We start from the raw sequence: 27,230 nt of genomic DNA on the forward strand, positions 1-27,230 counted from the left end.
CGTCTTTTGAATATGTTCGACTATTAAAAATTCTACAAAATTTGAACAGTCTATAGCCAAAACTGTTTGAATAATAAAAAAGATAAAAAAAAAATCACTGCAAAGTGCCCACAAACCTGCATCTATACCTCAATTATTTTTCTATTACGTACTTCTTATTTTGTATTACTTTAACTATCGAACTAACGTATATATAACAAAATTTCAATAATTTCCCCGCTGACTTTGGTCAGCCAATCACGTCACGTCCGATAAATAAATAGTAAATTGTCCACCGCAATTGTGAACAAAACAGTAGTTGTAGTATATTCACTGTGAATCCAGTTGTTTTGAAATATGACACATTTTGTCCCCACTTTAGAATCACTTTTAAGTGATTTATATTTGAACACATTGAGTGTTTTTCTTAAAATCGTAAATGAGTTATTTTACAACTTTGCTGTTTTACAATAAAACATTTTTACCGTTTTGTGATAACACATTTAAAGAGTTTATAAGCTTGTCCACACTTTAAAAACACTTAAAGTGTTTATAATCTGCATAATTGCGAAAAGTGTTTATTCTGAAAACACTTTTATTGGAACATTTCAGGGATGTTTTTGCCCATAACACATTATGTAAAGTGGTATGATTAGAAACACTTTTTTTAAAAGTGTTTCCACCAGAAACATGTATATAATGTGCTTCTTATCTCAACACTTTTGAAAGTGTTTTCACAAGTCACAGATGATGTAAATTGCTTCCACCAGAAACATAGATAAAATGTGTTTATTATCACAACACTTCTATAAGTGTTTTTACTAGTCAAACATTTTGTAAAATGTTTCCACCTGGAGCATATATAAAACGTGCTTATTATCACAACACTGTTAAAAGTGCTTTTACTAGACACATTTTTGTATAGTGTTTATAAACACGACACGTAGAAAAATGTCTCAACCGAAGACATGTTTTAATGAAGTGTCTACTGTCACAACTCTTTGAAAAGTGATTTCACTGGACACATATTTTGAAACGAGTTTCAACCAGAAATATACATTGAAAAAGTGTTTATCTTTGCAACACTTTGTAAAGTAAAACACAAACTGAATATTGACAAGTTTACGTAACAGAGACACATTTTAAAATGTATTCACACTGATAACATGGTAAAATATCATTAACATTATCAAATATTGCTTTTCATGATGAGGCACTTTGCACTATTGTTCAGTAATCATAACAAACGATAAACAAATCACACAATCAAGTAAAAATAAGTGTAACATATAGAGTTATTGTAAAAGATATTATCAATCGCGTGAATAAATGTGTTTACTGAAATTTAAACCTTTCGTGAAGCTGTAGATACAATACCCAATATTTGTGAACATTGACACTTCAAAACAGATGAGTAATTAACTGAAACGAACAATAACATCTTTTTGAACCCTTTCCTTTCCTTCTCATGTGATATTGTTGTCTCGGATGCAGTCCCTCCGGGCACACCAAATTCCTGGGGAAAAATAGTGGGAAATAAAAAATCATTAATTTCATCTATTGCGATCCCATTCACACTCAATCCTCGACTCTGAATATTTCACTACATCTATTATATTTCATTCATCTTTAACTCCAAAAACGGATAGTGTGGTATTTTGAAACTATATTTGCCTATTAAACCAAAGTTCCTCTCGCAAAGAAGACGAGGGCACTGAACTAATAATAACCCATATTAACAGGACAGAATTAACTCCGAATATTTCTCTTAAAATCTGAATAGTATAATATTATAAACATGCAGTGAGTAATGTTGAGTTAATTATCATTATTGTTTCAAGCAATGCGATATTTGAATCAATAAATTTATGAACTTGAGTTTAATCAGTCATCCCGCACATAAAGAAATGAATGGAGGCCGCTGCAAATATCAATGCAGTACACAACTGCCGACGCTGGCTCTATCAATTACACTACACAGAGTAACAGTATCATCATACCTTCAGGTTTGTTTAGGATAACTTCCGGTTCCTTTCCTTCCTCAGAAAATCAAAACAGTCGTCTTTCGGTTCAAGTTGTTATTGCTTCTTCAACGAGTATGCCACCTGTCCACACACTTCCGATAGTATAATGCAATTCACCAATCGTGATTATGAATCTGACACTGTTAATTCTACAATGCACACGAATACTTATAACACACAGCGGGCCAAAGCGCTACCTCAATCCAAAAGTGTCTGGTCGGTTCTGAATGCTTTATGGAATTCAACGTTCTCATAATGTTATTTATTTCCGTAAAAGTGTCACATTATAGATATAGTTACAGATGCTTTGTATTAAGATCATAAGCTTTGAAACTCATTTCATTCGTAAAACGTCATAGCATATTGAATCATAGCATATTGCATATTAGCGTATGCAGTTCATTGTGGATGATGAGCTATCCCTGTAATTGTCTCCCATTGGTATATGTGGGACAAGCAAGATTGTTTTGAGGTAACTAAAAAGACGATGTAAACTTTTTTTTAATTCTCGGCAATAAACTGCTTCGACAGTTATCAGGATTTTCACGTTCACCCTGCCAGTGCATGCACAATATATTAGAATGATAATTGTGTCAAGAATGTAAAAACAAATGTAATATTACTTGGGGAGGGTAACACATATCAATGTAGACAATTAAATGCAATTCATTATTGAGTTATCGTTGTCATTAAAGACTACTAATTTTATACAGGTTGAAAGTGGATGTCTTCAAAACGTATAATATGTGTGTGTGTTTTGTGTGTTGTGAGAGTTGTTTGCAGATTATATGCCTTTAAAATACATAATATAAATATAAACATTGATAGAAATATTATTGTTTGTAGCCCATATACAACTCCAATGGTTCTGTCATATTTATGTCGAATTGAAAAATATAGATCGTGCATAAATGCTTGGATAAATAAGAGATCTAATTTTGTGCACTTTTTACTTTTGTTGGCAAGCTTGGTAAATTAAAGCAATAAAACACAGAAATCAAAACAACTCACCCGTCGAAAATATATTTTACATCAGTGATCATCGCACGAGCTATTTTATTCATGTTTGTAATCTTTGCAGTAATATTTTCCAGCTGGTCGCAGTTGAAGTTCTGGGGTCTTTCACATATTATAACCGTTTTTCCCATTGCATGCCGATTGCCATATTCACACTGATTAGTCCACATACCTTCGTTAACCAATGCACATGGTCTGATATCAATCACACTGCCGTTTGTGTAATTAGCTGTGTATGTTATGAGTTTCTCTTTGTTTTTAATTACGTTTTCCAGAAATAGCACACCTTCCCTGTTGAATCTCAGACCGATATGAACATATGCGTCACCGGCCCAAGCAGCAAAGAAATAGACCGAATAAGTACCATTACCATAGTCGACCACACGTCCAGCTGTACTCTTATTTAGCGAATCGCTGGACATATATGCTAAGAAGAAATCCCCTCCCATGTCTCTACTCCTACCATAATAATCTAAAGTTACTATGACGACATGAACAAAACTTCCTTTTTCGATGTCATGTTTGTTGCCATACAATGTTACCCTAAAAAGAAGGTGAATCGAAGTTACAATCATAATTAGAAAACAATTAAATAAGTGAGTTAATTTTATTGCGAATTATTGCATTTTTAAACCAAGTATCACACTAAAGAAGCAACTATGTAGACTGTTGTTCATTCATGCGACAAAAGCAAATCAGACAAATCCCTGATGAAAATTACGAAAATTATACAAAATAATTAACATGTCACGCAAAGTGTTACATCTGGGTAATACAATGCTGTTTTTGTTGGATGCTTCGTGAGAATTGTAACATGGGTTATGTTTTAAATACTTGATTCGGAATAGGGACTTAAATTTAAATGAATATCTTTTTTAGTTTTTGAAATTATCCCAAACAAATCTAATTATTTATAAGACTTGATAGTTTGACATAATACAGTGGTAAGTAAATATGGTTTGTGAAGCTTATATTCCCAAGCTTGTAAATTTCATTAAAAAAACGCTATCACAAACATAAAGCCAACACAAACTGTAATCTGGACATTAGCTACGTCATTTATTGTTCTGTTCATGTTATTGGTTTTATTGACATGAGTGATACCAGAATGCTGCCGGTCAGTAAAAAAGCGGTGTTGTTTGTGCATAATATATATGCGGTGTAACATATATATATATATATATATATATATATATATATATATATGCACAAAATACTGCTTTTTAAATCAAAATGAAAAATATGTTGTATACATATTACTCACTGTATTTAGAATTATCATGACTTGATTCCATATTACTAACTGAACATCAATCGTTCGTGATTAAATATACGTTCATGGACGATTAGTCTGGGAAAATACTTACCTTGTGTTATTCGCTGATGTTAGTCCACGAAAACCATTACCGATATCAAACGGTTCGCTCATATTGATTCTAACAGGTTCATATTCAGTATGTTGATGTGACCACTCCAACTCGTCTACAATTCCTATCCAGTCCATGGAAAATCGATTATAGTCGTCATACGGATAAAGCTTGGGGCTTCGGTAAATGACTTTGTGACTATTCTTAGGATTAACATCGTGATTAATTTTGAAAAGTGTAGAAGCTAAACCTCGATCAAACGTTACTGGTGCAACAGTTGTGCATATTCTCTGTTGAACAAAATAATTACTGCGTGCTATAATTATTCTCCCAGAAAAGAGTTTATTATCAACATGTGTAACACCTAAAATGTTACACACAATCATTTGGTCGATGTGACGTAATGTGGCGCGACGACCATCCGTCATCAATAACTTTCATTAATATACATCTAATCTACTCATAGAAACAAATGGAATATCATTATCGTTCATGAAACGTATGATAATATATTTTAGTAATACCCCCACCAAGGACGGGTATATCATAATATATTGCATAATTCATATCTGCAGGAGCCGCTTACAAAGCATATATGAAGTGAATTGTGTAATATTGAGCGGTATATCCGACCTTGGTGATTGTCATTGCTATTACTTTATACAAGTATATTGACAATTCAAAAAAACTAGTGAAAATAAAAGTTTGCATCCACTATAAGATTATGATTAAAGACCTTGATAACGGATATTTATAAAAAGAACAGTATGTAGTTTTACACTGAATGTACACAAATTATACATACGCAATGCAGCTCAAATTCAATAACAACTTTGTTTATTTGCCTTTGCCTCGTAGTCAATGTTGGAATGTATTTTTTGGTTTTTGTTTGAACGCATACATTTCTAGAAATAGACAATAGAATCTGGTCAAGTAGAGATTTCCTGTCTATCCAATTGCAGTGACTATAATTACATGCAAAATTATTCAAGGCAACGGATGATGTCATAGACTTTAAATGTCTATTGTTTAGCTTGGGGTTGGAAACAATAGTAAGTGAGGTAATCTTTTGTTTCATTTGTTCTGTGCCTACTTGTATTTGTCAGCTGATCATATGAAGCCATGTAATAAATGGTTGTGGTTACCAGAGGACAATATACCCTTAGGTACACTCTTAAGATGGCATTGAAGACAGTCACCTGTTATATACTTAATACAAAAATATGTGGACAGACTAATCTTGTAAATATCATTGTGGTTGTCAACGGCGATTGGTATGCAAATTACGTTTGTCTGACGCATTACAAGACAAAAGTCGAGACTGTCGTGGAATAATACACAACTCACGGACAGACAGTGTGATGAAACCCCTTCTTTATAAAGAGGAAAAACGGCCGATACAATATATTGATCTTGTGGCCTGACCTTAAGCACCAAAAGCAATATGGTGATAGTGGTTCACGTTCGAAAAGTGGGATAATTTTTAACATGAAATAATGGACATAAAATAAATCTTGATTCAGGTTACTTCCTGTTGTTAATTGGATTAAAACAGTTATATTTGCTAACAACCGGATCGTACATCTGTGTAAAAAATGCATGAATTTTAACTCTAATTTGGGCAGTGAATACGGCGTCTACAACTGCGTCAGCTGCGTCGCCGTGTTCAAACTTGAACAGTCACCTGCGTCACTGCATTTTCCTATTTTTAAAAAGTCTGGCACACAATTACATATCGTCCATTGGTAATACACTGGGCCAGTGTAGAATTTATTATCAGGTTTTACGGCAAGTTGGGCATTTAATGGTGGAGTTTTAATGGAAACATCTATAACATATCGAAATCTTGGAACGTCACCTGTCTATTACGAAGCACACAAAAGTGAAAAAAATGAAAAATATAAACTCAAAATTAAATTTTGTTTTAATATATGTTTATGCAATGCATTCTCTATGGCACATCCTGTGATGTTTATTTGACTGGGGAACACTGGCCAGGGCGGAAGTCGGCCATCTTGTCCACTCATTTCTGGTGATGTTCAATGAATTTCATTCCACTAGCTTAGAATGTTTTCCTGCAATAATTCTTTGTTATCATTCACATATTTTCCGGCCACATGTTATAATTAGACTAACGGGGTTACACGTCGATGGTGTCGGCAAACCTCTTCAAATCTCCCCTGCAGATAGCTTTTTTTATTAAACTTTATCAAGGCATTTGAGTTTACGCTGTTTAATTAAACTTTTGAAGGTGTTGTTGGCAGTGTTGCGATTATATGATGGTGATTTTATGTATTGGTTGATCGCCGCTCGCACTGCACTGAAACACGATCTCCCGTACTTCTCTTCTGCTTGACTATGCATCTCAGCATAACACTGTCTAAAACATTGTTGAGATCTACAAAACTCGGATACTCAAAAACCGGGTTCTTCCCAGTTGATCTTAACCAGTCTTTTTAAAACAAATGGAAACAGCGTTGTAAACTGTATCGTCTTACCAGCGAAATGAAAACATTTCTAGTTGTTTGTTGGGTGATCTAGTTGGTGAGCAGTTAGACTCACAAATCTTATTTTCTTTGTTGGGGGTTCGCAATCCATCCATTTAGGGTTATATAATTTGTTCGATGTTTTTAATTAGGTGATTTTTTCAATATTTTTCAAAATTTCATCCAGTAAATTTCCCTTAAATCAAATAATACCGGTTTTATATATTTACGTATGTATTCCGTGGCCAATTTGTTTAGCGTAAGTGTTCATTATCAACCAATATACCCTTAATTGCATATGCAAGTTTTGTCTTGGACCAATCAAATCTATGAATTAATAACATCAATATACTGAAGTAATATGAGGTTATTGCGAGGATACTTCAAAGCACACACGAAAACAGTACTGTATGAGTACTGTATCCTCATAATAACCGTTCAAGGATACACCATGGCAATGCCGAAATCCAAAATGATTAGAAAGGTATCAAACTTCTTTGTGTGGAATCCGGTCAAACTCTGGTGAAAGCAATGTTTGTTTTTATTGTTAGAGGACACTAACATGCGGAAGCATTCCATATTTGGAATTCGCATTTCCTAATATGAAAATACTCCGTAAAATTCCACACGCTGTAACATTTACCGCGTGTTTATTTTTGTTCAGTGCTTTTTCTAGTTACTGTATTAACACAGTAAACGGGTATATGTAATTATAATTTAATAATTATTATTATGAAATAATTATTAATTCAACGCTTTTCAAATGGTGACGTATTCTTCTCAGTTGTATTTATGGCATGTGATTCGAAGTAGAATGACCACAATTCTTTCGCTATTTTCATTGAAAATACACGGGAGCACTCATTCATGAGATTATTTGTGGCAAAATCGAAATACACAAAATACATTTGTCCTTCTAATCGCACGAGTTGCTCTGTGTTTACGACTGTAAATTCCATAGATTTTGCAGCATTTTATAAACCATGTACAACTTGTAAACGCACAACAACGAGATGCGATTAACTCATACCACAACGGAATCGATAAAATTGAAAGTTTCGTTTCCAGCGAACAGCGATGAACGTATTCCAATTTACATAAATACAATTTAAATACATATAAGCTTTATCATTAACTATTAAAAAATTCAATACCTAACATGTAACATAGGCATGATCATTTTAATACGCATTTTTTCAAAGATTGCTATCAGAAATCACGTAGTTGTATGATCTAACTGCTTTGATTCATCCTACGGGTTCGAACCCCTTCCTTAGTCAAAAGAGCGGTAATCTGAAGCATATGTGATCGATTAACAATTAGCAAAACGACGTGTATGAAGTTACTAATATATACCAACGACAACAACAAGGATTCACATGACAAAGAGTTGTATAACCATAGTTAACGTCATAGCAGAAAACGTTGTATTGTATGTTAATTCGACAAATTTGTTTGAAAAGATGCTTTTGTTTTAAGATGGTGATCTTTCAATTCTTTGGATACTGTTGCAATTGTTTGTGATAACTCCCACATGAACAGTTACCCCGTTAATTGAAACCCTTCAAACTTAGAATACATAAAAAAGGAAATGATATGGAAATATTGGAATCGGCGATGTAATATTTGAAAAGAAGCACGTCATTGTTTCATACGTACATCAGAGTCTGGTTTACATGTGCTTGATTTGTCCGCGTAATTTTATTCTACGGAATAATATTTTTGAATGTTATTTGACAGTTTTGGAACGAAAACTATAGCTTTATTGCGAAAAAATAGTCCAGTAATATCACAAAATATGGAAAATATTTTTCCCTTGTGTTTGATATATATTTTTATTTATATTGTAACGCGGAGAGCATCAGAAACCCGCGGATATCAAAAGTTCCATGGTTGAAAAAGTTATATCAATGACAATTTATGTTATAGTATATCCAACGGTGGTGAAGAACACTAATTGATAATGCACTACACTTGAGTGGTTATATGTAGCTATGCGTTGTTATATAGAATGAATACTCACTAGGTACATTGTCCCGACAACAAATATGACGAGAAGAATAACACAGACGCGATATATTACCATGTTGCCCATGCTCCGATCATTTCATTTGTGCCGCAAAATAAAACACTGCCGTTCACAGATTAGAACTAAGGAAAAGCAGATTAACTAATGGTGGCATCAATACATTGATACATATATCAGCATATTCAACACAATAAGACATCGTTTACAGCTGTTCCACACTGAATAACTACAGATATTCACCATGTATTCACACCTATAAAACATGTCATCAGTGACATGCTGACTTGATTCAATGTGACAGTAATAAACATCCAGATGTATACTTTTAGTGTATTGCATGAGATAAGTAATTTAGTAATTTCGAGGATATTAATACACTGGCATTGTGGGAATCACATGGACATATATAATATATAGTATAATAGCTCCAGCAAACGATGCATTTTATGATTGAAGGAACATTTTATCATATTTTTTTAGACCCCACCACTCCACACTAAACAAAAGAAATGAACTCGTGTCATCATGCCGACACAGATCAAAAGCTTTAATATGTAACAATTAAACTTTCTATTTAATTTTAATTAATATGTTAATTTGCGAAGCTCATAATGTATGCTCTTTGGTTCAGTGAAATATTAAACATAAAGCTCTTGATGAGTGAAGTACTAGTACCTCACGAAACAGTGCTGTCGAATTTCAATATTCATGTAGTTGTGTATTAATTCTTTTATCACCGTATTCACCCGCTCTAAATGTACTTTGTATTGAGCACTTTTTTTTTCGAATATTGGACTTTCTTATCTACACTATATATATATATATATATATATATATATATATATATATATATATATATATATATATATATATATATATATATATATATATATATATATATATATATATATATATATATAGTGTAGGTCACTTTAATTCCACACTGTAGGTGCTCTTGTTTTTGTGATAATCTTATTGTTACATGTGTCTGGACTTCATTTATGACCATTGTGTCCGTATGACCGTTTTAATTCACTGAATTATTTGCATTCCCGTTTCATGTTTGGCAAGCAAATGGAAGTTGTCGATAGAATAATTGATAGGTAAATAGTTTATCTATAAATCGAGGTATATTTTCGTACAGCCATTTTGACGTCATAAAATGCAATGTAGGAGTACTACATGATGTACTGCCATTATGATTAATATTACATTAATTTATGTGATGATAATGCACATAGTGCAAGCTGTTGCATGCTTTTAGGCAACTACTGTTTGATAAACATCCATAATTAATAACACTAATTTATATTTACAAATCCATTCGACAGATGTTCACAATAGTTCGTAATGTAGTACATTTATATGCATTCTTCCAATTGACATTAGCGATATTTGCGCTAAAGGAATTGCAAATGCCAACCAATGCCGTAATTACATTGAACGTTTCAGACAGTCCAGTAGAATTTCATGATAGATCATTAATACATTTTTTAAAGATGTGTATTACAAATGCAACTATAAAGAAACTATATATTCACAGGATATTATTTAATAGAATAATATACGAAATAAATATAAACTCAAAGTGGATACTCTGCCATTATCTGTTTTCACCGAAAACGTTTGATATTGAGCCCATATGGATGCATGTAATGCATGATAGCACGGTATACGTAAACAATGGCACCAATATGGACAATCTGACGTTTTCAAAAAGCTCGTCGCAATATTGTGTGCGTGCTAGACTTACGTTTTCTCAAACTCAGAGTCGGAGCAACTTGAAGGCGCAACGTCCAGAGGAGTTCGAGTCGAAAAGTGTCTCCACTGTTGTATTAGTACTGTATTTTCTGACTGCGATATTAGTGATAACCTGTTTCAGGAGGACGATTTTCATGTAATATTTTCTATCTCTAGTATAGTACTAACTCGAGCACTTTTACCAACTACACTTGACAGTTCCCATCTGACCTCACCCATCTGCTACAATTCTATATCAATGTACCAATCATAATTGTTAGCTCATAGTTACGTAATCTTCTTGGGAACACCTTCACTGTAATCAACATTCATGCTATTCTCCTCATCAAGTCGGCACCTGATTGTTTTGACAGAGGCATAATAATACAACCACTGTCAGTTAATATATATAATGTAAATTCAATCTCATGCGAGGACGGGTGTGCGGAATAACAGTCTACTATTATAAATAATATTTACAGTGTATGATTACAATGCTACTAATTATGCTGTATCGACAAAAATAAACGTAATTTGCATTTTCTGACATCATTAGATATTATTTTCATATTTGATCAAACAATTTAGCGCCTATACGATGTCAGCTGTCTACAGGGTTCTACATGTATTCAATGTTAAGCTGAACCAAGTCGGTCACTGACTTACACATATATAATTCATAATAATTCTTTTCGGTTAAACGTTGACCAACACAACGAGAGCTGCTGTGCACATAAATTCAAGACACAAGTAGGTCAATCGTAATAAGTCAACAATCAGTTTGCCGATTGAGGTGCCAAACATTCAACTGTATATGGGTTAGATTAATCACCTAATGGGAGATGTTATCCGCATAAAGCTTTGTTCAAAACTGATAAATATACATATAAGTGAATACAAAAAATGTCACGCTGTATAACATGCGTCAAGCACAGACGAAATAGGTAGATAGGTTGACGACTCATGATTTTATATATACCGACTTTGGTATTAGAAACGGTTCATATTAGGTCTACACAGATCAAAAACTAATATACCATTATCTACTTAAGCAATAACCCCCGCCGAAGGCGGATATACCACGAGATATTGCACAATTCACGACATATATGCACGAGCCGCATGCTATTTTATTATACCAGTATATTGACAATTCGATAAAACTTGTAAAAAAAGAGCTTACTTTCATCTACTAAAAGATCATGATTATGGCCCTTGAACATGAATATTTATAAGAACAGTATGTAGTTGTACGCTGAATGCATACAAAAGTTACATGCGCAACACAGTTCAAATTGAATACAAACTAATTTTTATTCCACATGAAAAAAAACATATCCACGTCGAATAGAGCAGCGTAAACACACAAATTAGCATAACAAAGGTTGACCTTTCTGACCTTTTACTGACGCACAACGCGATTTGAAATACAGGGTCGTGTACAGTTTGGATCATTTAAACAACGGATTTTCCACGTTTTCATTCCGGTTTTTGTACAATTTGGACTGTAATTTGCCCATTGAAAGTACAGTTGTGAAATAAACCGGTTTTGTGACTCATCATGCTACTTGTAACTGTGGATATTTGACGTTCAGCGGTACGCGGCGGGAAGCGGTGTATCATGTACGGCGACCGGCACAGCGACCTCAGTTCCAACATCTGACCTGGATATCTTTGGTATAACCACAGTTTTGTGACAGTATTACTGACAAGTTTTGTCGCTGTTCTGGGGTAAGTTTGATGGTGTAAGATCGGATTTTCGCATCGTTTTTGTGACACGTACATGATATGCCTTGTCTCAACTCCGGCCGAAAGACTTTGCACGCCGTCGCTAATACAGTGGTTGGTGTACACTCGGCACAAATCTGTAGCTTTCGAAATTACCTTCATCATCTCATGTAATTTATTTACCCATAGTGAAGAATTACAATACCATATATCGTCGTCGAATCCTGCGTTTTTCCCGTGTTTTTTGAAACAGATGGCAATTACCCGGGTGCACTGCAATTTTGTCAGCTGCCGCTACCGGATACCGGTTGTTATTGGTGGCATATATTTTTGCCTGTGACTCATAGTTTTTTTTCATTTTTATGTCAATAAATCCCTCAATTATATCTTGTACTTAAAGATCATGTTTTCTTTGTTGGAAGTTCGCAATCCATTTCAAAGTAACAACACTGAGAACATAGCGTTCTGGCGTCCGTGTAGGCACCTCACGGTGTTAAGGGAGGGTGGTTTAGGTTTGTGTGGCGAACGACAATCACCCAACAACCGACGCTCACAACTTGGATCCCAACATTTACAAAAAGCAATATTATAGTTACATAACTTTTCAGATGTTTTTATTTCAGTATTCTTTTCAATATTCTTCTAAAATTCAACCACTATATTTCCCTAAAAATCAAATAATACCGGTTGTATGTATTTCCGTATTAAACCTGTAGTCAATTCATGTTCCAGGGCCACTTGGTTTAGCCGTGCATTATCAGCCAATATACCATGGATTGCATATGCAAATTTTGTGTTTGGACCAATCAAATCAATGGATTAACACCATCAATATACTGGTATAATATAATTTAAAATATCGTATTGTTATACACAGCCAATGTATTATTCTTCTGGAAACTAGTATCTTTTATTGCAATGACGACAATGTAAATATGTTATTCATATTTGATGAAATTGAGTTTATTTACAAAAAATGCCCAACCGATGTCAGTCCTGGGCGCCGAATCCTAGTTTACGTATGTCAGAAGTCCAATTGACGCGCAACTACAATTTCCCATTGAATATTTGACACAAATCCAAGCTGTTTAGAAATAATCACAAATTCGGTGATCAATACCGAATAAAAAACCGTCATGGAGAACTTAACATTCTAAAATATAATATGAAGATATATGCACGACATCTCGCACAATATAAATGTTGAATTTACGAAGCTATTTCTAGCCATTATAATGCAAATCACTCCATCAAATATCCTTTATCATTGTTGAAAGACATTTGTGAGTCCCTTTTGAAAGCAAAGCTTATGGAGGAAATCTGATTGCTAAATATGCTTCCAGTGCACTCTCTTCTGCAAAATCATTTTCCCAATGGAATCATACGCTCATACCACCTAGGAATATGTCATTATTCCATCCATATATTAAAAGAAAATTAAAACAATAACCCAAAAGCATATTAGTGAAGTTTACTAGCCGGTAAATAATTTTGTTTTGAATTATTTTATAATAAGTAAATCCTCTAAATTCTTAAAAATATAGAATTTCAAATGAGTGTATTTCCCGTCGAATGTCCACTGCCACCCCAGTGGCAAAAATGGTTTGGTTCATATCAGCGCAATTCAAAATAACAACAGTGCATTAATATGCTAGTAATAAATGGAGGTACTATTTAAACGTCACATAATTATAATAAACAGTGATTCAATGTTTAATTTTACATATATGTAATAAAAGTTTTCATCAAAAACAAAAAAACGGAAAAAAACATCAACCTTGCATGTTATCTCGACGTTTTATATGAACATGACTCAACGATATCTTGCTCGACAGGAAGATAAAAAGATTAGAAGATTAAACAATGACAAAAATGCTAAAAATATGACGCATATTAGTCATATTCCGAACACATAGGTCGCACTGAGAAATATAGACATTAACTGGGCTTGCAAGGTTTGACAGTATTCACGACAGTATTACAGGTTTGATTGTTTTATGTAATCTAAGGCTTTGTTATTTATGTATGAGGTTTCACTATTGGTTGCCATATTTTATATTAATTTCATAGATTAATCAATCAGCACCCGATTCAGTGAGCTTTATGCTTTATAGTCGGTTGCTATGTGTGGGACCTGTAACTGTTCATACCTTACATACTCGTAGATCAGCTCAAAATTACCACGAAAATAAGCAGTGATTGTTATTTATTGTGTGTTCAGTATTGGCAGTACATGCTTTGCATGTCTAGTATGGTAGAATAAGTAACCTCAACGTTTACATGGGTTGGAATTTATGTTTTAGTCATTTTCTAAAACCTACATTTACAACAGTAAGTGAGACAATTACGTTATACCTCGTGAAACCTCCACTCAGCGATACAAGCGAGTGGTTGTGAAGAAAAAAATATTCATATGTGTTTTCCTCTTATGCTCAATTAAAATATATTTATGATTCTACTCTCACTGTTACGTTTTACAATATAATACTTTTGTCGATATTCGTGTTCATCCATGTTATCAAATGGGTTGTGTTCTTAGCACAAAGTCTCAACTAATTCAGCTAAATTTCTATGTTGTTGACGGCCGATGATTTTATATATACCGATCTTGGTATTACAGATGGTTCAGATTACACCGATCAAAAAGTAATATTCCAATATCTTCTTAAACATACAGTATTTTTATACATAGCCAATGTCTTATTCTTCTGGAAAATAGTATCCTTCATTGCGACGACCACAATTTCACAAATTCCATTTGTATTTGACAAATCCAAATCCAGGCTGTTTAGAAATAATCACGAATTCGGTGATCAATATAAAAAAAACGTCACTAAGAACTAAAAATTCTATGATATAATATGAAGGTATATGCACGTCATCTCGCACAATATAAATGTTTAGTTCACGAAGACTATCTCTCGCAATTATAATATAAATCACCCCATCAATTATCCCTTATTTTTGTGGAAAGACATTTGTGACCGTAATTGTTGAAGACAAAGCTTGTAGAGGAAATGTAATTGTTATTATGCTTCTAGTTCTATCTTCATTGCAAAATGTCTTTGTATGGCTTCCTTATAAAAGCAACTTAATGTGTGGCATGCTATGTCTTGTCATGCATGTTCTGTGCCATTGTATACAACTAATTAGTTCTCTTTCTCCCAAGGGGTATCTCTGTAGGTCTCCCAAAGCGTAATTTTATGTAATCCGTGATATGCCCGTGTGGTTTTGAGGCTCCTGCCCGACATAAAAAATGCGTATTGGGTTACAAGGTCAATTGCTTTTTAATGACCTGTGGTAAACTGATACTGCAGGAACATTACACTTGGTTGGCCCTAACTACTATAGTGCTACATCTGGATAGCCTGTACTACCATAAATTACAGCTTGGATAGCTGTGAGTGTTTGACAACTACTTAAATAAACTACTTGGCTGACCGTGAATACCATAGGATGCATGAGGGGTTTTCACCAACTACTAAAATATGCTGTTTGGCTGGCAGTAACTACCATGGGACAACTTTCAGATAACTGATACTACAAATATATCATATTTGCCTGCCCCATGTTCAAGTAGCTTCGCAATGGCTCTGACAGAATGCATATATTTTTGGTTAGGCTCTACATTATGACATCTAATTACCTGCAAAACACAGTACTGCAGGGGCTCTACAAACGTATAATTGTGTATAGTAGTGATATATATCTTGTATTCTGAGGCTTTATCTTCTATGCTGCAATAATAAAAAAAACATGGTAAGCTTACATGTCACGTACATGTCTTCTCAGTCTCCTATCAAGACCCTCCACCCTGGGGCCCAATAATCTGTTCTTCAGACTTTTCTGATTCCTCCTCTTCTTCTTCCCCTTGTTCCAACTCTGCCGCCTCCTCTGCCACCTCTGACTGCTGTACCATCACTCCTGCCATGATCCCATCTTTTTCTGGACTCTTGAAGATCATTTTCACTGGTCTGTGTTGTCTTGGGTCTGTCTGGGCAACCTGTGGCCACATGGTGGTAGGGCAGAAAACAGCCCTTGCATAGGTTGATGCTACACTCCTGACATCTGAACACAGTCGATACAGGGCAACCTTTCCTTGTTTTTCTCCCTAACTGAATGCACCATCTGCAGGATGAGCCACGGGAGCGCTGACTATGTACTAAATGGTGGTTTTTGAATGAACTGATCACAGGTTCAGAATTTCTGGTATGCTGTTTTCGGGATGAAAAACCACCAACCAGTGCCATGCCAACTTCAATTTGGAAGGCTTTGTGCATTTTCTTTGGATCCACTGATTCTTTGTACAGGATCCAGCTGTTGCATATAGCAGTATCCAGAAGGTAGAAAAAAATATACTTCCACCATTTCTTTGACTGACGCTGGGCTGTATAATAGGACCTGAGTTGGTTTGACTTGTCAACTCCACCCATGTACAGATTGTAGTCATAAATTGCTTCTGGGGAAGGTAGAGAGTATGCTACTTTCCTGCCAGTATCTGGTGAGCGCACAAAACGGGTAACTCTTTGATTCTCGGTTCTATAGCCCTCATAGTATGTTGTCAGTATATTCAGGAGGTTGGAGTCCTTCCATGATATAGCCACCACTGTATCCTTTTGTCTGGATACAAACTGTCCCCTCTCTAAATTTGTTATTGCCTTGTGATTTGAATTTTTCTTAGGGTTGGTACGGAGGGCATTTGGAAATCCCACTCTATCTTGCCTAACGCTGCCAACCACATATATTTCATGATTTTCTAGCAGGTAACTCACCATGTCTACACTGGTATAATAACTGTCAGTGTACAGGACATGATGGCATCCCCTAATGTCAACGATAAGCCTTTCACACAGATCTCTTGTTCTGGACACATCCCTTCTATACTTCTCATGACTACCAGTAATTGACATGATCTCAATCCTGTAGTTGTAGCCTGATTTGCTATCAGCCAAGGCATATATTTTGAATCCCTTAGCAGGGGGTTTTCCCTGGATAAAAACTGTAGGTACTCCTCCATAACGACCCTTGTAGCCAACAATAGATTCATCTATGCTAACCTGGCGATGCATGTTGTAACATTCCCGGGAATTGGTGAAGACAGCATCCAGTACTGGCTGTACTTTATACAGAAGCGCTTCTTTTCTCCTTTCTCTGCGTTCTTCATCATTGACTATATTCATTGGGTCAGTTTCTGGGTTGTTACAGTGAAAATACTGCATCAGTTTTTGGTACCTGTTGCGGCTCATAACATTGGCAATGTAGTAATTTCTTAGAGCTTGGTAGGTGGACCAGTAGTCTGCTATCTCTGGTTTTGAATCAACACCCATGATGGCAATTATTCCAATCAGTGCACTTATTTCTTCACTGCTAGCTGGAGACCAGAATCTATTCCCTCCATTCTTAGTGATGCACCAGGTTGCATAACTGTTGGTTTCTTTCCATAATCTTTTCACCAGGGATCTTGGAAAGATGGAATAGAAAGCATCAATGGGTTTTGCACCCTCACCCAAATCAATGCTTGGTCCAGGTGTGTTACCAGTGAAGGGCTGTGTATGGCGTTTTTTTAGCATTGTACTCCATCCATCATCATCTATCCTACTACTGTCGTCTTCAGACTCAGAGTAGTGTGCTGGTTCAGTATATACTGTTTTCCAGGTGTTTTCTATAAATTTGGCATTGTGGTTACGTAATCTTAACCGTGCCATCTCTTCATCTTCAGATGAAAAACCACCTATTTCACTCCCTGATGAGGAATCTACTGGAGGTGGTGGGGATGGTGAGGACATGTATGAACCATCATCATCGTCAGAAGTACTGTCATGTACCAGGGCATGGCTTACAATTACCCCCTGCATTTGTGGTAGTGGTTGCTCCCTACTTTCTGATGGTGGTGGGTCTATATTTTCTGGTGGCGGTGGGTCTACACTTTCTGCAGATGTGTCATTGCTTGTATCCATCTTTTCCTCATTTTCAATGTCACTAACAATTGCATCTTTTTCAATATCCCCTTTTTTCTGCTGTTTTTGTCGCACTTTCCCAGACCTGGTTGTTGAAGGCTCTGTAAGGAGAAGCTTTTCTGCATCAGTAAGCTGCAAGGAGGACATGCTTCATACAAGTGGCTCGCAGTTGGACCAATTCCTGTAATAACAATGAATGAGAACCCACTGTTACTGACAGGAAACAGGTTTCCATGCACTTGGATAGAGAAATCAGCGTGTCCTCCTGCAACTCTCCAGGACACCATAAAATAAACGCCATGCAAAGGAATCACACAGAAATGACAGTAGTGCATATCACAAATATTTGCATTCTAGCAGAACCAACATGTAGTTGTCAATTTTTCATACCGCCCCAGTATGGATATTTTATAGTGTGGATGAACCAAGGCTTTTATATGTGTACTTGCTACCAGCAGAGTTGAACTGGCATGCACTCAGGCCATGCTCAGTGGTATGAAACAGTAGCCTCGTGTATCCATTACGGTATTTTATGTAAGCAAATAACACCGAATAAACGGCAAGGTAAAGACTATGTCTAATTATAGTAAATACGTACTGCGTGCGTGACTCGAACCGGCGCTCGCGTACGGCACCTAATCGCCTAGCTTCACGCCACTACACGTCTTCCCCTCGGCCACCGGGCATCCCCAAAAAAGGATGCTTAATAACCGAGCTTATTACGTGCAGAGAACGTGAACGTGAACGAAAACTACCTAGTCACCTATTATGATTACTCTACGTCGAGTATCCATTTTCTGTTTACATATTCTCCATTTTTGGTCGAAATCATTAGTGTAGTTTTTGCCAGACCGATAGCCAAGTTCTATACAAAACACAGCAGATGATAAATAATGTCTTCTATCGCATCACTCGCGGTTAACAAACGACAATTTAAGATGATTCATGAGGAGTGCATCATGTAAAGCGGAATAAAATATACATATGTTTAGTTCTTTTAATTTTAAACAATATTTATAAATGTTTCCAATTTCTGAAACACATATGAAACATGCTTTGTGGTTTAAATTTGGAAACCATTTCACGGACAGAATGATAATGCTAACATAACAAAACAAACTAAGACACACGTGAATGTCAATATTGATTTACAACTGGCAATTTATCCTTTTTTTTCAAAACATTCAAAAACAAAATGGCGATTATCATATGGCTTTTAAATGTATGATATGATGAATGCAATTCCTCCTCGACCAAGCCCTTGTTACCTAATTTACTCTTTCCCATATTCTTCAGGGTTTTGATTCAACCCGAAGGTTAAGTGATTATGCTTTCAACTGGCATATAATATACCTCAGGTTATCGTCATTAATCAGAGATAAATATTTTTCACACAAAAATGTATCTTATGTCTTGGTACATGTCAAGTGGTGAAGAATTTTGAGCATCTGTAGTCATGATTGTTTTTACATATCGCAAAGTTTCTGTTTGCAAAGTGACAAAAATTAACATCGTTTACTGATTCAAACAAAAAGCTCAATGCCGAGATAGAACAACAGTTTTTTTGTTTTGTGGGGGCCCAACATTAAAGATTATTTTCCTCCCTGATATATTGATACTGGTAACACTGTTAAACTTAACAATTCGGCAAAATTTTCAAATTTCTTAACAAAAACTTAATGGTATGCGAGTACATTAAATATTTTATAGCTACTAAAATTCCCCCATTAATAACAGGGTTTCTAGTATTGGAAAAGACATTCAAAAGATTAAAAATGTTCAATATGGTTTTTCGACATTACCCGCCATCAAACCCCAAAACTCACATACATTATTATTTGTAGTATCTTACAATGAAATGTTTATATTAACTTGTACGTCAATGGAACTATAATAAGACTGAAAACGTTTTAAAATAAACACTGCTTTGCATGTTTATTTTCCAGAAGGCTTTTTTGAGTGATAAACCAACGGCCACTAGAAAAAATTCTTCTGAAAACTACAATTTTGGTTTTGTTTGTTTGTTTGTATTTATTTTACTTTTATTCTACATTTTCTGTAGGCTGAAGCTAAATAAAATCAAAACATCCACAAAAAGGTCAACTATTTTTAACAAACCAACATATACGCAAGAGTATCATTAATGGATAGTGCAAATATAGTGGACAACACGGAACCTTGCTGAGCACCCACATAAGCATTTAAACACATCTGAGATACCATTTGGCGGACTTTTATATTGCTGCACATGAATCGAAAAACTACCAATAATGTAATCTCGCAACAAATATTAACACTATTTTATTTTGACCTCCCCCCGTTCTGATGAAGAAGTATGATCAAACCAATCATCCATTTATTTGTGAAAAATACCATTGACTAGTAAATTGTTACAAATTTTCATAGAAATTGACCATGTGGCGACAGGACACATATGCAGTATAGAAATAATACAGTCTAACGAGAGTAACAAGAACATGGTACAAAACTCACTCACATGTTGATTGTTCATTACACTCAACAAGCTTACTCACATTCCTCGTTGTCGACTCTAGTTTTGCTTAGAACAGCTCAGAGACTATATTCGCATATGCGTATGTATGTTTACCCGTATCATTTGTAACCGACTATTATTAAATTACTATATCTATTTTAAATTTGAATAAGAGTGTATTAATGTCATCTAAGCTTCAGTGCGATTTTATTTTCCCATATGGAAACGGTGACCTTAATTATTGCGACAGTTTACATCTTATACTTATTACCGTTACTTAAGTTTCATGAAAAACTAGCCAGGAGACTCACTAACACACATTATATTTATTTTATTTTATTTTAAACATTGGTAGGGTATCATCCGTGTTAATGACATGGGAATGTAAATTACACTAAATAAAATGAGGCATTATTCATCGATTTTTTATAGCAGAGAACATCGTCATGATGTCAACACGCAGTATTTTTATTTTAATTGTTTTGGTGTCGGCAATCTTCGTACTGGGAAATTTTTGATAGTGGTTATTACCGCTGGCTTGCCAAATCCGGGGAACCTGGTTCAATAACACCAATAATGTAGTAATTACACCTATTTATATCACAGATGTAATGAAATGTAGTACACCTTTGAGTAATTGAGTACTCCTCTCAGTGGGCCTTTAGCATTATGTTGTTGAAATGCACTCAAGGTCGAATTTTGGAGCCAATATATTTGAAATACCATGTAATCATCATGTATAACATACACTTACACACATTTACTTGAAAGTTAGAAAATTCAAAATGTGTATCTACTTGATGGCGTGAAATATACTCACAGGTAAAGTGTGTCTGCACCAAGAAACAACTCGCTGCTCAACAGAGAGTTCTTGTCGTGGCGAAGATTATATTTTCTTGGAAAAAATAATAATAAGATTATTGATTGAAACATGTTTCTATTCAATTTTTTCCAAGTGAAACTGCCGCATGATATAAGGTTTCTTAGTGCAAATAAATATTAGTGCAAGTATATCTTTCTAAACTTCGATTAGTATAGGAACGTGTGAACTCCCTGTAAACAATTGTGGACGATCATAAAAGATCCGTGTGTGATTGAATCGAGCCTTTTAATTTAGTAATTCGCTGCAGTACGAAAAAGTAAAAATCATCTTGCATACTTTCACTGAATGACTCGACAATTCAAGTGGATAGTGCATTTATTTGAGTCACGATAATTACACACTGATTATGGATAATTAATCCTGGTGGTCAAAGAAGAAAATATATTGTTCCTCAATATATTGTTGCTATGATTTGCATTGCTCCAATACACTCCCGAATGTTATATGATTTAGAGGTATGGGGTAAAATCCGTTGACTATATTCACACCTAGAAACAATGATCCAATTTAGCTATATGCTGGCAACGTTTTACACAGTACTATTGGTAAACCACGTGTGACCTGACAGGTAATAAGTCAAATTACAGCGCCTTCTATTTAATTAACCATGCTAATAAATCATTCATATAAAGTGCATGTTCAAGCAAAGCACTTGACAAAACCTTGAAATATTTCATTTGGACAATGTGTATGTAACAATGCTCTCACAGCTTATAATCAATTCATCAATAGCCAATTAGAATAAGTCTTTCATTAACTCGCTCTGTACAGTTATCAACACAAATATGCCTGTGCACAGTGGCGCTGTGTTGGTGTGACATATTTCTATGTATTTTTTGTGTATTTCATAGTTTTGGAATTGTGCTATTTAGCTTCTTCTTTTAAGAATGCGAACACATTTATTATTCAGCTAGAGAGACACCAATATTAATATTAATATTATTGCTATTGAGTTAAGATGTTGTTATGATATGACTGTGTTAGCGTATCGAGCCACAATGTAGTGTAATTTGTATAGTGATTAATGAGGTTTAGTGGTGTGTCAGATGCCACTGTTATATTACCTGAAATTAAGCTCGTTGATGTAAAACCCCGTAAAACAAAGCCGTTGCTTGGCGTAAAGATAATATATGCATGGATGTTCTAATCGCTTGGCCTTAGTTTATAATGAATTGAATACGGCTGGAATGTCGGTTATAATAAATGCACATTTCCGGTTCTGTGGGTTAATACGGTATACATGTATTTATAATCCAGTCACATACAGTTTGAGATTTAATAGTCATGAGTAATTGATATTTGAGGTACGTATTGTATTTGAGTGGTATTAAATGTATAGTAATTTATTGCAAGTAATTGGCATATACTGTACAATCTAGTGTGCACACAGAAGAAATAAATTTATATTTTGATAGTGATTTAATATTGTTTGTCGATCTTTGTCATTTTCTGCCGTTGGGAGGTAACATGCTTTGCTTTCTAGTCTTGGACCGTGACAGTTTGCTTGGAATTTCAACTAGCCTAATTTATACTTAATTCCGAGTCTGATATGCCAGTCGTTAGTCGCACTGGAAATACTAAATAATTATGCTTTACCGACCTTGCATCATCGACCATAGTAACAGTGTTTGTCACCGCTGTTGAATATTATGGAGGAGCAGGTGGTATACCTCAGTGCTCATGTCACTGCAACATATATCTCCAGAAATAAAGCGGAATATGAAGACATCAGAAATACCGAATTACAAGTATTTGTTGGCAGTCATTTGTAACAAAGCTATCTATTCGTTTGTAAACTTTCTATCGCCCAACCAATTGACATACACGGTTGTGAAGAGAGTTACTGCACGGGGCTTTGGAGGGAGGAATGTCTGAAATGACTAACGCCGTGCAGGCGTACGCTGATGTAATTCACCCATAAATCTTCCCCCTTTTGGCCTTCATGTCTGAACTTTATTAATCCTTACAGTATTTATTAATAGTACACATTTTCCTGTTCGCAGATTTATCATTTAAAAGATCAATCCGGTCTTTTCATACCAAATGAGAAAGTCATTTGTGTTCGCTTGGTATACATGAATGTACAAGAATATTGCTTAACCATGGTCACGATACTATTTTTATAGACGAATTTACTTGTTTGAAGCAAAACTTATATATATAAATATATCAATGCAAACATGCAAATATAATATATAGAAATCTGTTTTAAAGTTTAGTTAAAGTAAACGTTTTTTTATTTCCACATTATTGAATGCATTAGTAGATTCATTGAATCATGAAAGCATATGTGTATGGGTACATTAGTTGTTTGTACTAGTGTCGGTCTTCGTTTCAATATGTGGTTTAACATATTGGAGTGTTTTCCGATTTCGACGAGCTCTCCAACCCGACCACCACCATAAAAGACAGCTTCCAGTAAAAATCAAAATAATTCGTGTTGACATCATAACGACGTTCTGTGCTCTAAAGAAAATAGATGAATAATTCGTTACATTTCATTGTGTCAAGATGACTAGTATGTTAATTGTTTACATAATATACCCATATATAATCATACTCACTGTTGCCATTAGTTTCAAAAGTCCTCACAACTGTGTCTATGATAGCATATACTTGTAACAAATTATTGTACTTTTGAATAAGTAAATGTACTGGCGATGATACGTTATCCGATGATTTTTAACATAACGATTATAATGCAATGTGGGTATTGTTAGGAGAAATTTACCACTAAAATACACAATACTACAATAAATATGTTTGTTCATACGTTCTGTTTTATACATGATATGATACCTAATTACATTTTAGGTTGAGCAAATTAGCGTTGATATTTGAAGATTCACAAGATCGATAGTAGGTTTGTATATAAAATGAATTGGTAAAAATTGAGTGTGTAATTATTCCATTATATTAGACCAAGTTAATTTATCATACATATGATACAGTATTCTAATTGCATTTGTGGTTCAATTAAACGAGGTCTGGGACTATTATACATAGTTTATAAATACATAACAGATTCGTGCATTTAGTGATTTACTTGTATACATTATTACTTTACTTCGCTAAATGTACAATTGTATTGGTCGACATAATTCAAAAAAATGCACACCCTGAGTATAATTATAGGCGAACGTTGGTGTTACTGCAACTAAATACCTTTAGTAGTACGTGTAGTTGTAATCATGGTGTATGTACATAGCAAAGTCATCGCAATGTCAGATATCGGGTATGAACGTAAAAGGCTTATAACTTTGAATGCAACTTACTAAAATACGAAACAATACAAGTTGTTTAGAAAATTCTGTCCAGGGTCTAATCTATAGCCATCAAACGGAAATACTTTCAGTCAGTCTTCTTGTGTCAGTTATATAATGAAAATATTGTTTTTAAAAGAGCTGACGCAGTTTAGTAAGTAAGATAGATCACACATGAACGAACACGTTTAAGACAAAATTATAATGCAACAGAAACATTAAACCATCAAATACTACCTCATAAAAAACTCAATTAATTCATAAAGTGCGGAGCGTTGTAGGTGTTGCTAACATTTTACCTATGTTGACAATTTTGGTCATTCATGTTGTTTTTTACAGTGCCTTAAATGCTGATTATCAAGTTTAAAATCCTTATTGAGTATAATAAATGTAAATCAATTGTGCATACATAATTTGTGGGCATGTATTTTGTGTATATATTACGTATACATACTGTGTATATAATGCTAATTAATATTCTATTGCTTTTTGCTTGTACAAGATGACAGTGAACATGAGTTAGTCACACGCTTGTTGTCCAACTGCTGCCCAGTCCAAACGACGACGTGAAGGCATGTACGTGTTTCAAGATACCTCCTGCCTATTGACAGATGATAAACAGCAGTGGAACTACGCCATGAATATATCAGTATTTTGAAATCTGTGTTTCGAAAGTATGTGTGGTCGGCCAATCGTCTATTCTCTACACGGACTTTGTTCAAGTAGCCTGATATTACGTTTTGTTTCATGTACACTCGAATTAACTGATATCACTCCTTTGAGAGATATGGGACAGTCTTTGTCTTCTGTGTTAATGTGAGAACTCTGGGAATGCACTCCGAGTATTTTTTACCTGGGTACAGAGGAATTGCAAGCTGGACTGTTGTCAATATTGTTATTAATACGTATTTTAACATCCGTATGTTATAATCATGTCACAGAGCAAAAAACCTGAGAAGTGTGCAAACACAACACAATCCGAAGATAGTAACAAGAAAATGGCACCAAACTCGCTAATATGTTGAATGTCTATACTCTCAATAATTATATAGTTACTCACATTTCTTGTTGTTGACGTTAGTTTTGCTTGGAAGACCTCAGAGACATGGGACGTGTCTGTTATATAGTATTTTGTAGCGTCTGAATGCTTGACTGTTATTAATTTACCATATCTATTTTTAATTTGAATACCAGATTAATATTTTATCCGATTTTGATCCGATTCCGCACGTCGCTGCATTCAAAACATTTTACACCTGGTTATTTACATATTTCATGATGATTTTTCAATTTTCATCATGACAGGGGACTTTACATTATACATTTCACTTCCTAAATTTAGCTGCTGAGTAGAATGAAATAATAATGTGCTGTATTTTTAACAATAATATGCCGAATGATGGAGAAAGATGCGAATTCATTCAGTGGTCATACATTGCTTAATTTACGAGTACAATGCATTGTGCACAAGGCAAAATCGTTAATATACATCGTGTAAATTCGCGTATTCGCACGCTTATCGTATGTAAATCAGTTGTGTATATATATATGAATTGTGGGCATGTATTTTGCGTATTTGGTACGCATACATAATGTGTATATACTGCTAATTAATATTCTATTGATTATTGCTTGTGCAAGATGACAGTGAACACGAGTTAGCCACACGCTTGTCGTCCAGCTGCTGCCCAGTCCAAATGACGATGTGGAGGCAAATATGTGTTTCAAGGTAATTCCTGTCTATTGATAGATGTACAATAAACAGAAGTGGCTCTACGCCATGAATATATCAGTATTTGGAAATCTAATCGTGTATTCTCTACAAGGACATTGTTCAAGTAACTAGATTTTACGTTTTGTTTCATGCACACTGAATACACTGAGACCACTCGTTTGAAAGCTATATGACGGTCTTTGTCGTCTCTGTTAATGTGAGAACTCTGGGAATGCATTCTGTGTATTTTTTACCTGGGTACGGAGAAATTACAAGCTGGACTATTGTCAATATTGTTATTATGTGTTTTAACATCAGTATGGTTGAATCATGTTACAGAGCAAGAAACCTGTGAAGTGTGTAAACACAATGCAGTCCGAAGATAGTAAAATGAAATGGTACCAAGCTCTCTAATATGTTGATTGCCTATACTCTCAATAAGCAAATAGTTGCATTTCCTGTTGTTGACGTTACTTTTGCTTGGTAAACCTCAATGACAAAGGACGTGTCTGCTGTATAGTTTTCTTGTTGCGTATGAATGTTCGACTA

General features: G+C 34.8%; 1 long non-coding RNA gene across 1 annotated transcript; it reads right to left on the reverse strand.

The window, feature by feature from the left end:
• Positions 1–23,910: 23,910 nt before the first annotated feature.
• LOC146745498 (uncharacterized) lies at positions 23,911–26,123 on the reverse strand. Its single transcript, XR_014929492.1, has 2 exons — positions 26,028–26,123; positions 23,911–24,170 (listed from the first exon to the last, which is right to left on the reverse strand). It is a non-coding gene; the product is annotated as an uncharacterized LOC146745498 (long non-coding RNA).
• Positions 26,124–27,230: the final 1,107 nt, after the last annotated feature.

Source organism: Saccoglossus kowalevskii, chromosome 5 (genome assembly GCF_978046115.1).
Source record: "Saccoglossus kowalevskii chromosome 5, keSacKowa6.1, whole genome shotgun sequence".
Classification (NCBI taxonomy): Eukaryota; Metazoa; Hemichordata; class Enteropneusta; family Harrimaniidae; genus Saccoglossus; species Saccoglossus kowalevskii.